At 49.6% G+C, this 17,198-nt stretch overlaps 1 pseudogene; it reads left to right on the top strand.

Annotated features, from left to right (window-relative positions):
• Positions 1 to 461: 461 nt before the first annotated feature.
• LOC149995831 (cofilin-1 pseudogene) lies at positions 462 to 8,733 on the top strand (annotated as a pseudogene).
• Positions 8,734 to 17,198: the final 8,465 nt, after the last annotated feature.

The following is a 17,198-nucleotide window of genomic DNA, read 5'->3' as shown; positions in this document are numbered from 1 at the left end:
CGAAGAGGTTGAAGGCGGTCAGAGCTGTGGTGGCAGAAGGAAACCAGCTCTGGGTGGTGAGCGCACGATGCAGGAGACGGACGATGTATTATAGAATCGCATACTTGAAAGTCACATCATCTCATTAAACCTAAGTCGCCCCAGGAAATTTAATGCAAAAAAAAAAAGACCTTATGTTAATCGTACCCTTTCGGCACATAACGTGTCCCCAGGCTCTGGGTACTAGGACGTGGACATTGTTCACACACACATGTATCAAAACTTCACAATCACACACTTTCCCAAGTGCGTGTTCTGGCAGGTCCATTATGCATCAATAAAGCTGTTTTTAAAAAATCCCAAAACGGAGCCTAATAAATTACTCGATTAAAAAACTGCCCATTGGGCCGGGTCCTCGCACCAGCCACAGTGGCTCTCGTCGCCTCAGGCTCTGCCTGCTGTCCCCTTTCGCTTCCAGAAGCATGGCCTCCGGTCGCAATGGGGTCATCTGTTTCAATGACATGGAGGTGCGTGAGCCCTCAACACCGGAGGAGGCGAAGGAGCACAGGGAGGCCGTGTCTTTCTGCCTGAGTGGGGACAAGAAGGACACCGTGCTGGAGGAGGGCAAGGAGATCCGATTAGGTGACCCTTATATGGCCACTGTTGTCAAGATGCTGCTGTGCTCTCGACGCCGCCTAGGAGACCAGGAAGCGCAAGAAGAAGGACCCAGTATTGATCTTCTGGGCCCCGAGTCTGCGGCCCATAAGAGCAAAATGGTCTATGCCAGCTCCAAGGATGCCATCAAGAAGAAGCTGCTGGGGATCAAGCATGAATTACAAAGAAATCCCTCGAGGAGGTCAAGGGCCCTGCCCCTTGGCCAGGAAGCTGGGGGGCAAGTCATTGTGAGCCCCCTCCAGCCCCCTGCCTGGAGCATCTGGCAGCCCAAGGCCTGCCTGTGGGGGTTGGGGGATCCCAGCAGGGCGAGGGCGATCCCTTCACCCAATTGCTTACCCCCACTCACCCCCGTGCCACTATATCCTGGACCTTCCTCCTCTCCTCACCACTGAGGATTCTGAGCTTCATAAACCGCTTTCAATCTTCTGATTCCTCTTGGGTTGAAGCAGACAAAGTCCCCTCCAGGCACTCCAGTTTGGAGGGGGCCCTGCGTTCTGTATAACAACACCCCGACTCCCCACCTCCTCCTCCCCTTTCCCATGCTGCTAACTTCTAACTGTCAGAGCGACTCTGTGCTTGTCTGTTTAGTTCCGTGTATAAATGGAATGTTGTGGAGATGAGCCCTCCCCACGCCACCTGGCTCTCCTCCCCTTTTCCACCTGGTCGCGGCCACTCATGGAATAGGACCCGTAAGGGACCTTCACTTAGAGGAACACACAGAGCAGTAACAAACACGCGACAGGAGCCTGTGCGTTCTGTCAGCTTGTCGGATGTCTTTGAACTCTTCCCCGTCTTTGCTGAGATGAGCAAAGCTTGTTCCAGACCGTTAGGGCCCCTCCAGGGGAATGGGCCTCAGCTTCCGGCAAAAAGACACCCCAGAGGGGTGCAGATGTGGGGCCTGCTCGCTCGTGTGTCCCTTGTACCTTGATGCTGATGGATCAAGGTAGAGAGAGATACCATCATTGAAGAAAGGCAGCCAGCGTGTTCTGTGCCTGGCAAACCGATTCATTCATATTCACTCCAATGGCCTCGTCCCCTTTTCCTTCCTGCTTCCCTTGGGCCACCAGCTACATGACCCCGGAGTCAAGGTGGATAACGGAGTTGCTCCTGATTGTATAATCAGGAAGAGAATAAGGATGTGATATGTCAGCTTTCTGCCTCCAAGCCTTGTGATCAGTCCAGAACCACATCCATGGGGAGGATGTTAGGGGCTGAGGGAGGTTAGGAAGACCCATGGGTCTTTCTGACAGGGAGCTGTCACCGCCTTCTCAGGTGACGCCTGTGGGGGCTGCTGTCAGCTGGGGACCCTGCAGACACCAAGGCCTCTCCCTGCTCAAGGCAACCAGCGTGATTCCTGGACAAGAGAGAACGAGCCTACCGGAGCGCTCAAGTCTGCGTGTGGCAGAGATTTTTAAAAAGTACTAGTTCCCTGTCTTTTGTTCTTTTCAAATCGAGATATAATTGACAAATAACATGATATTAGTTTCAGGAGTACAGCATCATGGTTCGCCATTTGTGTGCATTGCATGCTGGTCACACAGCAAGTTTACGGAACACCTATCACCCTCCCTAGTCACGAATTTTGTTTTTCTGGTGATGAGAACTTCTAAGACCTACTCTCTTTGCAACTTTCAAGCAGGCGACACACTGTTACTAACTCCAGCCCCCATGCTGCGCCTTGCCTCCCCAGGATTTACTTAGTTCCTAACTGGAGGTTTGTACCTTGTGACTCCCTTCCCCCAACACCCCCTTTTTGTATCACATTCTCTTTACCTTCCTCCCTTCCTCCCTCCCTCTCTCCCCCCTTCCTTCCTTCCTTCTTTTGTTGCTATTTATCTCTTCTCGTTGCCATGGGCCCGTTGTTGTGAACTACACTACCTAGAAGGCAACCAGGAGAGGACTTTTGACTCTGATCTCAATGTGGCAACTGCCGCTGTGACGTCAATACTGGGAATGACTCAGCGGCCAGGCAGCCAGCGGCCGTGCCCTCTGCCCTGGCCGCCTCCCTGGGAGCCGGCCTGCGGTGCGCGTCTCCGGGCCCGGCAAGCTGCGTTGTCCCGTTCCGCCCGGCACGCAGTAGCTTTCAAGAGATAAGAACGCTTTGGTTCTGGCACCAAAATTCATTCGACTGCCACGGAAATGTTCTCTTCACTTTGCGGGGGGGTTTGTGCACCCATGGAGGGGGGAAGGACATCTCTTTCCGGTGGAGAAAAGAGCCTCTGTCCCCTCCCCCTTTTTTATAAGGAGCCTCCTGGCTGCAGCCACCTGTCTGCTCTTGGCCGCCCCACAGCTGGGAATAGCTTTCTTGCTCCCTTGCGGGCACGTGTGGGGGGAGGGGGAGTGCTTGCAGGCTGGGAAGCCAGGGCGGAGATAAGATCCCTGAAGTCAAAGGCTCCCTGTACTTTCTCCCCACTGTGGCCTACCCGGACTGAAAGACCCAGGCGGCCACAAGGAGACTGGCTGTGCGCGTCCCGCGCCCCCAGGCTGATGCCCCAGGGAGGAGCGAGGCCCACCAATCTTGTCCCCAACGCCGCACCGCCTACCCTGCCCGGGGACAGAGGGACCCTGTGTTGGCTTGTGCGCGAGGTGTACACACGGCACATGTATTCGTGTGTGGGAGGAAGGCGTTCTGACTTGAAGACATGCATAAAAGCACTTCTAAAGGAGGTGGCAGAACTGGCCAGATGCAGCCCCCAGAAGAAAATGCAACAGAGCGTATGGAAGAAATCCACGGTCAAACATCGCCAAGGGCGAAACAGTCAGCAACTTCCGTGGGAACACTGGTCGTCAGAACGAAGTTAAATTGAGCTGGCCTCTGGGAAGCGTTGGGAACGAGCGCAGGATTGGAGCGAGCTCACGGAGGTGACTGCTGGCCATTTGCACAGGAAGCCAGACAGAGAGTCACCGGGCGAACGCCAGGGAACGAAGGGGGCTGGGCTTTTTCTTTACTTAACTGATGCTCAAGAACTTAACTAACTGCTTTCAGTCCCAAAGGTCCTTCCTTTCAGTCCCTTGCATTCTACAGTGCAATCACGGGCAGCGTAGGAATCAAGTTTAGTAAAAAATATTTACTGAGCATCCCTATGATATTTGTTGAGCAAACTATTGTTCTAAGCACCAAAGGAGACGGTCCTACTTCTTTCACACAGTCTACAGATGCGAGTTCAACTAGCTAGACTCAAAGGCAATGGGAGCCCTGGCTGGTGTGGCTCCGTGGATTGAGTGCCAACCTGTGAATCAAAAGGTCGCTGGTTCAATTCCCAGTCAGAGCACATGCCTGGGTTGCAGGCCAGGTCCCCAGTTGGGGGCGTGTGAGAGGCAACCTAACTGATGTTTCTCTCCCTCTCTTTCTTCCTCCCTTTCCCTCTCTCTAAAAAAAAAAACAAAAAAAAAAAAACTTAAAATAAATAAATAAAATCTTGAAAAATAAAGGCAATGGGGATGAACGCCATGTTGGAGGTGTAAGAGAAGTGCTGGAGTCCTGATGGGTGCGGCTTAGTGGGTGTGGCTCAGTTGGTTTGGAGCGTTATCCTATAGACTGAGGGCTGTGCATTTGGTTTCTGGTCGGGGCACATGCTTGGGCTGTGCGTCCCCATTTGGGCTGAATCTTGAAACATGTTAGATTTTGAGAGGAGAAGGAGGAGTGAGTGGTATTATAGCTGAAGCCGACTCCTGAGGTCATGGGATTGCCAGGATTCACACCCCAAACCAGAGACCTCATCCAGCCCCTGTTCCCTTCTTGGCTTCTCTTCTATGGTGTGTGTTGAGTGGTGGTGGGGGGTGGGGAGGGGGTCTTGTTGATGGGCCAGAGGCGCTTGAACAGCACAGCTAGTGCTGCAGCCCAGCCATGGCCGCTGGGGTGGGGGCAAGTCCCCGCCTGCCTCACTGACGACTCAGCCAGAACTCTGTCCTCTTGCCAGTCTTGGCGATCTCCTGGGCCTTACATATTATGGAGACTGGCAGAGCCTGGAGCTGGGCAGCGCTGATCTGCATCCTCTTTTGGAACTTGTCAGCCTATGGTTGTCATGTTATAGGATGGCAGAGTCTGGGGCCGGTAGGGAGCCAGTCCCTCCATCCTTCGTCCTTCTCTGAGCGCGTGGGGCTGCACCGTCACCGGAGCTTCAGTCACGTTTGAGAAGCAAGACTGGACTCAAGTCCGCGCCGCCCTGATCCAGCCTTGAGCGCTCGGTGGTCAGTACATCATCACAGGTTCTCTCAGGTTTCCGTTAGCAGCATCCTTTCCAGCTCAGAGCTCTCTTCTCCCCCATTTCCAGTCCCAGAGAGGGGTCCCCGGGGAGCCTCAGGCTGTAGCTCTTAGCACTCGGTTTACTTTCCAGTGGGGACTGCTTCAGCTGGGCTCTGAGGTTAACGACCAGCGAGGACGACTTGCTCAGATCAGTCACGGTTCCTCACACGTGTTCCCCACTGGGCGCCAGCTGCTCTCATTACTGGGGGCACACCTGAGCACCTGCCAGCGCCCCCAGGCTCCGGCCAGCCTCGCTGGGGGCGCACACAGTATTCTCACCGCCAGCGTTGGGGAGTGTCGTCTGTCCAGAGTTATGAGCTCAGTAAATGTTGCCCGATGAGGCCGAAGTGCTTCCGGGCGTCTGACTGAGTAGTTCACAGCGGATGGATGACCTTACCTGGCATCCTAGGTTAGTCAGAGCAATGTGTCTGGGGACGTAAAATTGCTTCCTGGGTCCTAGAATTTGTGTTGGAGAATACTTGCACTTTGCACCTGTGGCTCTCTTTGGGAAAAAGCGACATCTGTACAACATTTATGTGGTTGTTTTCCCTCCACGTCTCACACTGTTTTTATTAAGGCTACACCTCTGTACTTTTGTGTGTTGATGCAGGTGTGAATTAGATAACTTCTTCCATTATGTTTTTAATTCTGTTTCCCTGTGGGCATATACATTTATAACAATATATAAAATCATGTATTTACAATAATATATAAAATGATTGAATATTTATTTATTTTGATTTTCTGTTTTTGATCATGTAGGGGTACGCACGTGTGTTTTTGTTTTTATATAGACAGTTGTACATTGGAAACACATTGTATTTTTTTCTACTATGCATGCATATTTTTTTGTTTCACGTCTTTTTGCATCAGCTAGAAGATACACACACCGGAGCTTTAACTACGGAGCTACGAGTTACTGTCTTCCTGTGTGCCTTATTTATTTTCTGTTGATTTATATAAGGGCTCCCACAACATTTCACTATTAATTAAAATATTTACTGTTGATATAAAAAATATTGTCACTTGGAATGTTAATGTAGTATCTTATTCTTAGTTTGCTAAGCACTTCTTCAGAATTCAGGGATGATTCTTAAATGTTCGATGTCCTTTAAACTAATCATTTTTCTCTCATGTCGTGGAAGGAATGTGGTATAGAAATGGACTTACTAGTATTTAACCACCTGTACACTCACAAGTAAGCCCTGTGGGGTAACTTATTAGTTTTGGTTGTGTTGCTGCTCTAGATCTATTATGTTGTTTAGATTTTTTATATCTATATTATAAGTAGGTTTAATCTGCAGTTTTGTATTTGTGTTCTATTATGTTATAGAATCTGGGTTATGGTAGAGTCATAAAATGAATGGTGTTTATTAAATTTTTCTATGGGACTGAATGTAGAACAAGTAGTATTTATTTGTAAAAAAAATGTATATAATTTGCCTATAAAACGAACTGATCAGAGCTTTCTGGGGAGGCAGTTCTCTGATAATAGTATTTATTTCTCTTATAATTATCTGTCTCTTAAAATGTTCTAATTCTTCATTCAATATATATCATCTCCCCAAATTATCCATTTCAAAATTATTAGCAGAGAGGTGCCCGTAATTTCTATGTAATAAAATAACTTCAGTGCTCTCTTACTATTCCCAATATTGCAGATTCGTACTACCTTTTTTTCCCCAAGTAGATTTAAGAGAAACCTATGCACTTTATTGCTTTATATACTATGTGGCTGGGTTTTAAAAACTTTAATTGTTTATAGAACACTTTGGTTACATTGCCTTATGACAAAACTTGTTGCGTTGAATTAATATAAATCAATTGCTCCTGGAACTTAATATCAACTACTGAATAGCAGCTGCGTTCTCTGCCAGGACGCAATTTTTGGTCGGTAGTTGGAATCAGATGTAAAGACCATGAACAACTCTCCTTGGAGGAGCAGCAGTGACCAGCAGCCGAGAGAGAGAGAGAAGGAATAGTGAGAGGAGGGCACTCAGCCAGGCGACGCCCCCAACGGTCTGCACGGGGCTCTTTGGCTCATGCAGGTAGTGGCCTTCACGTCTTCTGTCTTCACTCATCACTCTCTTTTTTTAAATAAAAGATTTTATTTACTTACTTTTAGAGAGCAGGAAAGGCAGGGAGAAAGACACGGAGAGACACATCAGTGTGTGGTTGCCTCTCGCACGCCCCCACCTGGGCGCCCGGCCCACAACCCAGGCATGTGCCCTGACTGGGAATCGAACTGGCAACCCTTTGGTTCTCAGGCAAATATGGGCTTCATTGGGGAACCTCCGGGGGAGCAATTGTGAGGTGGCTGGGAGGGGACCGCGGTGCAAAGGCTATGTCATCCTTTGCCAAAACAGTCAGGTGTTTTAAACTTCTCCCGGGACAGTTTTTGCTCCGTTTTATATACTTATTAAGAACTCTACTCCGAGAGAAACAAATTTGAAGATGATCCATGAAATGAAATTCTACCCCATGTTTCTTCCCCAGCTTGAATGAAAAAATGACCCTACATTCAGATGATGCTCAGACACCGCATCTGTGTATATATTTGCCATCACTGCAGGGGAAGAGAGATGGTCTTCTGAGCCGGGGGCTCTCATCGCGAGGCGGCCTCTGAGTCCACGGGAGGCCTCGTGAAGACACGGACGGCGGGGTCCCACCCTCAGCGTTCCTGAGCTGGCAGGTTTGGAGCGGAGCCTGAGAGTTTATACTTCTAACAAGTTCCCAGGAGAGGCAGATGCTCTCAGGAGTTCTTTGAGAACCTTGCGAGTTAAATGAAAATGCCGCTTGAACTTTGGACTATCTACGTTTGCTCATCCCGGAGTTTCGCAGGTGAGGGAAGACTGGGGCCGAAGCGCAGACTGGGAAGGGAAGCCCAGACCAACGCAGGCTGCTGAAGCCACTCCGGGGCCGTTCCCGATGAAGCAGGATGATCAGCTGCACAAAAAACATCCCCGAGTGATTCTATTGACTTCAGGGTTTCAGGTGCCCCAGCTATGAGGCAAGACGTGTCATCGATGAGACCTAGTGTGGCTTTGTGGCACGTGTCACCCCCCAAATATGGGCTTCGTTGGGGAACCTCCGGGGCAGCCATTGTTCTGGCTGGGGGACTTATGCAAGGGAACAGCAGTGAACCGCCTGTGACATTAGCCACGAAGCATGCCTGACAAAGACCTGGAAGTTCTTCCTCAAATAACCAAAACACACAAATGTGCACACTTTGATGGTAGCCATTTTCTCTGAGGTGCCCCCCCCATGCCACTTCCTGTGGGCCTGCAGAAAACAGCTTTGCCTCGAGCTATGCACGGTCACTCTAAACGGAAGCTTATTCCCGACCCTGACCCCCTCCCCCTCCCCCCGGGTTAAAATTGGCTACAAAGGAGAAGACCATTGTCCCCGGCCTGTGCCCAGGAAGACTTGTCCGCTTATGCTGCGCAAAGATGGGGGGCCAGCCGGCTCATGACGGAGCCCACGGGCCAAAGCGAGAATTTCTGCTGGCCTCTCTTCAGTTGGAGGGGTCACGTCCCAGGGAACAGGGCTCGACTCCCTCCTTCAAACTGTCGCGAACGAGGCTGCCAAGCCCCAGGATCTGTATGGGGAGGAAATGAAAACTTGTGCGAAGCCAGGCGCTTGCCTGATTCCTCCTGTGGTTTAGGCACCACAATGGGGCCAGTGTGCTGCGGCCGGGCCCCGCTCGGCTCCGTGCGCCCCTGGGCTCCCGGGATGGCCGGCACCCCCTCCGAACACTGGAACCGAAGTCAGGCCGGTTCGTCTCCGACAGAGTGGCCTTTGAATTCTTAAAATACGTTCTGACGGGTGTCTAGCCGGCGGGAGACGTGATTACGATAATTGACGGGCCCCCGAGAGAGACCGCTCTCTGGAAACGCAGTGTCGGGTATTTCGACCGTGGCTCCATGAACGCTTATTTCCACACGACTCCGGCTTTCTGTACGTGCAGCGCCTGCGGCAAAGGTGTCACACGAGGACAGCCACGCCACCAGCGCGGCTTCAGGCTACGGAATGCAAGCGTTTGAGATAATTTGGTCATTGTGGTAAGATAGACTCCTTTATAGTTTCTTTAATATATATGTGTGTGTGTGTGTCTGCGTGCGCGCGCGCGCACACACACACACACACACACACACACACACATTTATTTTTATTTTGGGCTGAGCAGAGAGGGAAACAAACATAAGGTAAAAAATCACACTGAATTCAGAATCTGTGGTCACGTCTACCTGTACCCTACTTCCCTGAAACATTCAATGCTGTCTAGCAGGTGACAATTGAGACTTTCAGAGTTGAATATCTTTCTGAGAAACAGTGACCTTAAAAAGGTGTTGAAAAACCCCAGAACATACAAAAAGCACAGCTTGTGCGGGCCATGCCCTGTTCTGCGTTGAAATAACTACCTCCGGTCAAGGTTTTTTGGCATCGTAGTTTCTTCCATTTCATTATTTAGTGATTGTTCTTGTATCCTTGATTTAATGAGTTTATTGTGTGAGGTTCTATTATTTTAATTCCGCTCCTCCACACGGGAAGGAATAGCAAACAAACCCAAGGCAATATAGATGATGTTTTCAGGGGCATAGTTTCATCTGTCATCAGCCTTTGGTGGTGATGAGGTCTTTGGTTCCGGCCGTTTGGTGCTAAAATACTTTTACGCCCATATTCTAACTGGTGATGAAAACCGTGGTATAAACATAGGGAGAAAACTGACCCTTAGATAAAAATCTCTTTCATCCTGGTATTTTGGTGCTTCTCTGTAAGGTTAATTTTATTTCCCTATTTCAACTATTTTCAAAAAAGCCACTGGGAAATAGTTAATTATTTCAATGTAACTTTTTTTTTTCTTTTCTCAATCCCATGAGTGTGTGTCAAAGCAATGACAATGACAAAGTGCTGTGACACTTCCGTGGTCTGGAAAGAATTGGAGGTTGTTATGGTCCTCTCCAGTCATCCAAGAAAGGGGCTGGAGGACAACATGCTGTTTGCAAGTGAGAAACAGGAACAGGCATGAAGAGACATGACCTATAGCCACTGAACAAAGGAAGGTCCCACCAGCGATGGGACCTGGTCACTTATGCCTCCAGTGTTTATTTATCCTGGGCAAGACCACTGAAGACCACCATGACCCTCAGAAGAGACACTGGCTCTTTCCTGGGTGTGCCAATTTTGGTTTGCATAAATGTATGTCATTTGCTTGCTAAAAACCGGTTGGTGTCATTGTTCCTACACGAATGGGTGCCGGTCGCAAGGGGGCAAGTTGAGCCAGAGATGTGGCGGTGAGTGACCTCTGCTTCGTGGCGATGTCAGCCAGGCTTGTGTCGTTCATGCCACCGGCTCGCACTCATGCCTCTCCTCCATATCACAGCACAGGTCAGAAGACGATGGGGACATCTTTCAGAACTAGGTTACATTCCCTTTTGGGTAAAGAAATATTTATAAGTATTTTACGATCCCATGTTCATGGATTTTTTTAAAATTCATACCTTAGTAGTGAAGAATGGTCTCGCTGGTTGAACTGAAAAGTCAGAGCCCGGGGAGGCCTCTCCCACATCAGTGATGAAACCCCCAGGCCCCCAAACGGTGGACTTCTGCTGTTGCCGAGAGGCTAGATCAGGTGTCTCCTCTTGTCTGTGTGTCTGTGTCCCCATTGTCAGTGAGATCCCCCCCACCAAGCTATTCCCTGAGAAACTACAGATGCTCTTCTATTATGTCCCAATAAACCCGTCTTATGTTGAAGGTATTAAGCTGAAAAATGCATTTAACACAGCTAGCCTACCAAACATCATGGCTCAGCCTAGACTACCTGAAACGTGCTCAGAACACGCATTGACTTATAACTGGTTGCTACCCAGCATCACGAGAGAGTATCGTCCAGCAAGTTGCTAGCTCAGGGAGAGATCAAAATTCAAAATTTGAAGCATTTAGATTTCTCCTAAATGTGTATTGCTTTCGCACTATCGTAAAGTTGAAAAATTTTAAGTCAAACCATCCTATGTTGGGGACTATCTGTGGTGTATTGCAATGTGAAGCATCTGGGATCACCAACTCCATGTAAAATAGGATACTTGTGTACATTCTGGCCCAGGGTGTCCGAGAGCCTGTCTTCGTATGCTGTGGTTCCCTTTAACTTCCTCAGACCTTTCTGGGGTTCCTCACCCTCTACCCCCCACTCTAGGTCTGGGTCATTTGCCTTTTATCTCCCGTTCAGTTTCCTCCTAGATAATTTGTGGCTCCTTAAAACGAATGTTCGCAAAACTTCCTCCTGAACAGATGCTGTATGTAAGATTGTTCTTGTCTGTAACGACAAAGGAGGCACACTCCCTACACACAACTGAAAAAGTTAATGTCCAGTTGCTAATCAAGTGTCTGCTGTAGAAAAGACAGCTCGCTGGCGCTTTCACGTGTGCTCCTCTTCATGGCCCTGAGGTGAGGTAGGGATGGTTCCTCATTGCCCAGTGGAGAAAATAATCCCGGACTATTTAGAGAACTTGGGTAGGTTCATGTAGCCAGCGAGGGGGATGACTACTGGCCTGGATTCACACACCAAAGCACGGTCTGGGCACACGTTCGAGGGTCGGGGTGAGGGAGACACCGACGATATACCTCTTCATCCAGCTCCCACCTGAGGCCGCCCTGTCGGGCACTGGTGCCTGGGCAGGTGCCATGGAGGGAGGAGCAGATAGTGCAGAGCAGCAGTGCTGTTCAGCCCAGGCGCAGGGACTGTCACCACTGTTTGGAGGCTGATTTGGGGAGAGGGGCAGTGTGATGCATCACCACTCATGTTCATTCTACTCTCAAATCAATCTCGCCCCGAAAACCTTGTCTCTTTGTGGGAACAGGGAGACCCAGATGGGGTGCGCAAGGGGAGCTGAAGCTGCTGAGCTTCCCCTGAGGCTCTCTTGGGGTGTGAATTTGGGGTGGGGGAGGAAGGGGAAGTTAGGGAGTGTATCCCTCAGGAGGATCGAAGCGTATTACGACTCCATTATCCCCTTAATTAGGACTCCTGCTCTTACACAGGAAGGGGAAGGAAGGAATAAGGTAGGTGTGGAATGGAGATAATACCGAAATCAGGTTCAGGTGCTATAAGACGCAACCAAACTTTCTTAGGTATCATATATCACATAAAGCAATTTTGGGAAGTTTTCCGTGTTTATCAATGGCTAGGACTTAAAAATTTTATGCATTTCTCCGGTCTTATAGAATTCTAGATACTCATATATTCTTTTTTTTTTTTAAGTATATTTTATTGATTATGTTATTACAGTAGTCCCAATATTTTTTCCCTTTGCTCCCTCCACCCAGCACCCCCCTTCCCTCCAGCAATCCCACTCCCCTTAGTTCATGTCCATGGGTCGTGCATATAAGTTCTTTGGCTTCACCCTTTCCTATATTAATCTTAACACCCCTCTGTCTATTTTGTACCAACCAATTATGCTTCTTAATCCCTGCACCATTTCCCTATTTCTCCCCCTTCCCTCTCCCAGCTGATAACCCTCCAAATGATCCCCATACCTATGATTCTGTTCCTGTTCTGGTTGTTGGCTTATTTATTTTTATATTTATTTTTAGGTTCTGTTGTTGATAGTTGTGACTCTGTTGTCATTTTAATGTTCATAGTTTTGATCTTTTTTTTCTTCAGTAAGTCCCTTTGACATTTCATATAATAATGGCTTGGTGCTGATGAACTCCTTTAGCTTTACCTTGTCTGGGAAGCACTTCATCTAACCTTCCATTCTAAATGATAGCTGTGCTGGATAAAGTAATCTTGGTTGTAGGTCCTTGCTTTTCATCACATTGAATACTCCTTGCCAGTCCTTTCTGGCCTGTAAAGTTTCTTTTGAGAAGTCAGCTGATTTCTTATAGGCACCCCTTTGTAGGTAACTCTCTGCTTTTTTCTTGCTGCTCTTAAGATTCTCTCTATCTTGAACCTTTGGCATTTTAATTATGATGTGTCTTGGTGTGGTCCTCCTCGGGTCTAGCTTGTTTGGGACTCTCTGTGCTTTCTAGACTTGTATGTATATTTCCTTCACCAAATTTGGGAAGTTTTCCTTGCTCTTCCTCTCCTCCTTCTGGCATCCCTATGATTCGGATGTTGGCACGTTTAACGTTGTGGTGCTGTATGTTTGGGGAGGGTCAGAGAGGAAATGATGCTGCTTGCCCAGCACTCACCCCTTTTCTAGGCACCTCTCCCACTTCCGTATGGGACTGGCGCCCCTCCATCTGCTGCCCTGGCTGTCGTTCCCAGAGTGGGTGGGTCTGCGGATGTTCTAGGACCGTGGGGGCCCTTTAAACAAGCAGACTCTGCTGAGAGACCGGCAGTTTCTGCCTCCACCCCAACCCCCACTGGTCTGCACAGTCAGAAGCAATGAGGCTTGATTTTCCCCGGTGCTGGGACTGTGAGCTGTGAGGTCTGGTCTGAGGCTGGGAACTCTCCCCAGGTGTCCCTCCTGACTTTTTCAAACCTGTGACTGTGCTTTCTGCTGGCCTGCTGCTGCTGCTGCCACCACCACACCGCGTCCTCTCCGCAATGGCCCTGCCCTTCCCACCTGTCTGGGTGAGTATTTCTTCTTTATTTCTTTGTTTGTTGGACTTCCATGCAGCTCAGTTTTCTGGAACTTCTGGTTGTCTCTAGCTTTGAGGTAGTTGTACCCTTCTTAGTTGTGGAGGGAGACACAGCGTGTCTGTCTAGGCCTCCGTCTTGGCCAGAAGTCTCTATTCTTAATAAATGTTTACTAAATAGATGGAATGAAGACAGGAATAAACGAGAGTTTTCATTCCTAATTTCTTAATTCCTTTAGCTTTGTGCTCCCTCGCTACAAATATGTAATCAGCTCCTACTAAGATGCGCGTCTGTGATCAAGACAGACGAGAGCTTTGCTTTTCTGGGCTTACATCATGGAGGTGCTGAGAAAGAAGACAAACCTCCAAAACAACTGATCAAGAGAGTGACAAGTGACATAAGCGAATATAAAGTGATGGGGGTGGGGATGCTGTCCTTTAGCTTGGATGGTCAGGAAGGGTTTGAAGAAGCAGTACGTGAGCTCAGGCCAGTGTGGTCAGGAGAAGCCCGCTTTGCATGGATTTGGAGAATCCTTAAGTGTGAAGGCACGTGTGAAGTGAAGCCGTGTCAGGAACTGTGGGGACTGGATGTACTAATCACCCACATTAGTTTGGTAGGGCTGCTGTTCCACAAACAGAATGGCTTGGACAGCAGAAATGTATTGTCTTCGTCCTGGAGGCCAGAGGTCTGAGGTCAAGGTCGGCTGGTGCTTCTTCCCAAGGGCTGTGAGGGAGAATCTGTTCCGTGCCTCTCTCCTGCGTCTCGGGGCTTCCTGGCCATCTTGGGCTTCCCTTTGCGTGTAGATTTCTGCCTTCATCTTTATATTTTGTTCTCGTGTGCATGTCCGTATCCGATCTCCCCTTTTCATTAGCGCATCTGTCAATTGGGATTAGGGCCTCCCTAATGACTTCATTTTAACTTGACTGCACCCTGTCTCCAAGTAGAGTCCCATTTGGAGGTACCAGGCGATAATATATTTTTTGAGGAGACACAGTTTGACCCGTAATATCACAACTAATGAACGTGCTGAACTGTCTTCGTTGCGTGAGCTCGTTTAAGTCCATGTTTTTTTCTCTCCTTGATGAGGTAGCAGCCCCTCTAAGGTGTGCAAGTTAATCATTGTTCCTCATGGATCTTTCTGGCTCCTCACAGACTTAGTTTCTGGGTGACACAGAAGCATTGAAAAAGCTGCCTACAGCCTCAGTGTTTACTCCCCCAAAGCGGGGAGTCACCCCCACTGCAGGCAAAGTGCTGTTTAATCCCCCGCACCTGGAGGCGGCCTTCACTGTGGAAAAACGCTCCCCACTCAGCTCTCCAGTGGGGGCTGGGAAGCAGCCCAGTGAGTCCCAAGTATATGAGACAGGACTGGGGATGGGCCTCGTCTTTAAAAAGAAAAAAAAAGGGCTTTGTTTCCTCTTTGGAAGACTCTGATCAAAACAAACTGATTAGGCTGCACACATGGTCATGACAACAGGTGGCTGGAGAGGTCCCCCGTGGCCTGCTGGCCCGTGGAGCCTGGCCGCCTCAGGGGCTGGGAGGAGAGGAGGCCGGCCGCGCGCGGGGGAGGCGACAGTGGGTGTCTGCAGCTGGCTGCGGCCAGCCCTTGACTCACGAGTGACTAACAGGGAAGTGTGGACTGTCCTGGGAACAATGCGGGGCCCAGACGTGGTGCTGAAAGGAAGTGAGATTTGTCAGGGCATTTCCCCCGGCTGCTCTCACGGCCGCGCTCGGGGAAGCGCGCCTCCCGCCTCCCCGTCGGGGCGGGATCGCTCATGCAGTCGGCCGTCACGGAGAGCCGGCTGGTCTTCCAAATAACGTCCCTTCTGTAGAAAGCACGCCTGGTTGGCCGCAGGCGACCCGGGGCCAGGTCCCAGTGGCACCCCCAGGGGTGTTACATGACCTTGGTCAGGCCGCCCGCGTGGCTCGGGAAACCAGACAATGCGGAGGACTGGGACCAGCAAAGTCTTAGGCGACCTGTAAACCGTCACCGCTGTTACCGGCAGGATTGTCATATTTGTATGTTTCATCAGAGTTCGTGAAACAGAAGGAAAACACTGACTCAGAACACCGACGGGAAGAGCCTGGGAAGGGGAGCAGCGGGCTCAGAAGGATGAGGGGCTCTTTGAGGGGGGCTGGGCCTGAGCAGGGCGTAGATCTGTTGCCTCCAAGCAGGCCCAGCTCGGGGCCGCAGCAGAAGCCACCCGCCAAGGACCGCTGCTGCGACCTCTTTGAATGACAGACATCGATTTTTGGACCATTTTTATGTAGCTCACTTGGAATGTCCATCGCGTTAACCTGGAGCGATATTCTTTAACAGTTCACAGAGCACGTTGGCTGTAGGGTCGACCGAACCCAGCGGGTCCGTCCCATTTCTTCTGTGATCCTCTTGGCTTTGTTCCCTGGTCTGTAGTTGGTGTCCTCCTGGGAAGCAGTTCCCACCAGGCTGTCCACCAGGAGGGCGGTCCCTGGCCCAAGTGCTCATAAAGACAATGCCATTTCTTTTCAGGCCCGGCCAGCAAACGTCTCCACATTTCTTACTTCTAATTCAGTTATCTGTGATTCCAAGGGTGAGGGGACAGGATTACCTTTAGGAACTGAGGGGGGCAGGCGTAGGGGCACATGAGTGGAATAAAATCCGTGTTCGTGAAGTTGCAGGATGGGGACTGAGCCTGGAGAGGTAACTGCTATGACGGCCCCATAGCAGAGCCCAGACCGGAACTCTGGCTTTTGGGTTCTTGCTTCAATACCCTGTTCCTCCCTAGCAGGAACACAGGGTCAGGAAACTAAAGGAGGTGGAGGCAAGTGGAGTCACATCTGAGCTAGAGATCGAGCATGATTAAAGATAAGCTTCAGTGGGTGCCAATTAAGGGGCTGAGTTTCCCTCTGACGTCCTATTAGCTGGATATCAGGGAAATCTTTGTGTTAAGTAGAGAGCCCCAAGCATGGCCCCGCACTTGGTTTAATGCCCTGTTGTCAACTGCCTCGAAATTCTTAATCATTCTGAGTGTTGCACTGGGTCTCACGGAGGACGAAGCTGGTCATTGTCTGGTGTGAGAGATGCGGGTAGTCTCTCCATGCATGTTGGTAGAAGAGGAGGCCAAGGGTTAAATGGATTAAGTGGCTTCCTCACGGTCACCCTGCTAGGACACAGCTAACTCCATCTTTGAGGTCTTGCGCCTCTCAAGCCAATGTTTGGTCTGATTTCAATGGAAAGTGCCCATTTTTGAGAGTTGGACAGTCCATAACTGCCCCACACTTTCTATGATGAGCCCGCCCCTCAGCTCCACTCATACCAATGAGAATTGGTTACCAAGGGACACTGTGAGGGGACATCATGCTGAGAGGTGGCTTCTGGACTTACTGTGCCCAAGGTCTCTGCCACTGGAACTTCTACAGCTCTGGGTCATTGCCTTTATACTGCTTGACTAAAATCAAGAAACACTTGACCTTTGTTGCATGTAGAGTTCTACTTGGTCTGACTTAAATTGCTCTTATTTTTAACAGCAAGTTAGGTGTAGGAAGCTCCTTGTCATTTTTGATACAACAGAATTGTAGGTACAATCGAATTGAAGGAATCTAAACTTCACTTCCTGGGCAGCCCCCTTCACCTTGCTCAGAATCTGTGTCAATATTTTCAAGTCTATTTTCTGTACTGATTAAACTTTCAGATGCTGGTCTTTGAGGCAAGTAGGCCATTTTGATCATACAATATACAAATGG

Source organism: Furipterus horrens, unplaced genomic scaffold, assembly GCF_987537825.1.
Source record: "Furipterus horrens unplaced genomic scaffold, mFurHor1.1.pri manual_scaffold_12, whole genome shotgun sequence".
Taxonomy (NCBI): domain Eukaryota; kingdom Metazoa; phylum Chordata; class Mammalia; order Chiroptera; family Furipteridae; genus Furipterus; species Furipterus horrens.
Note: the sequence above shows the minus strand (reverse complement) of the source record. Positions and strands in the feature narration are given on the sequence as shown.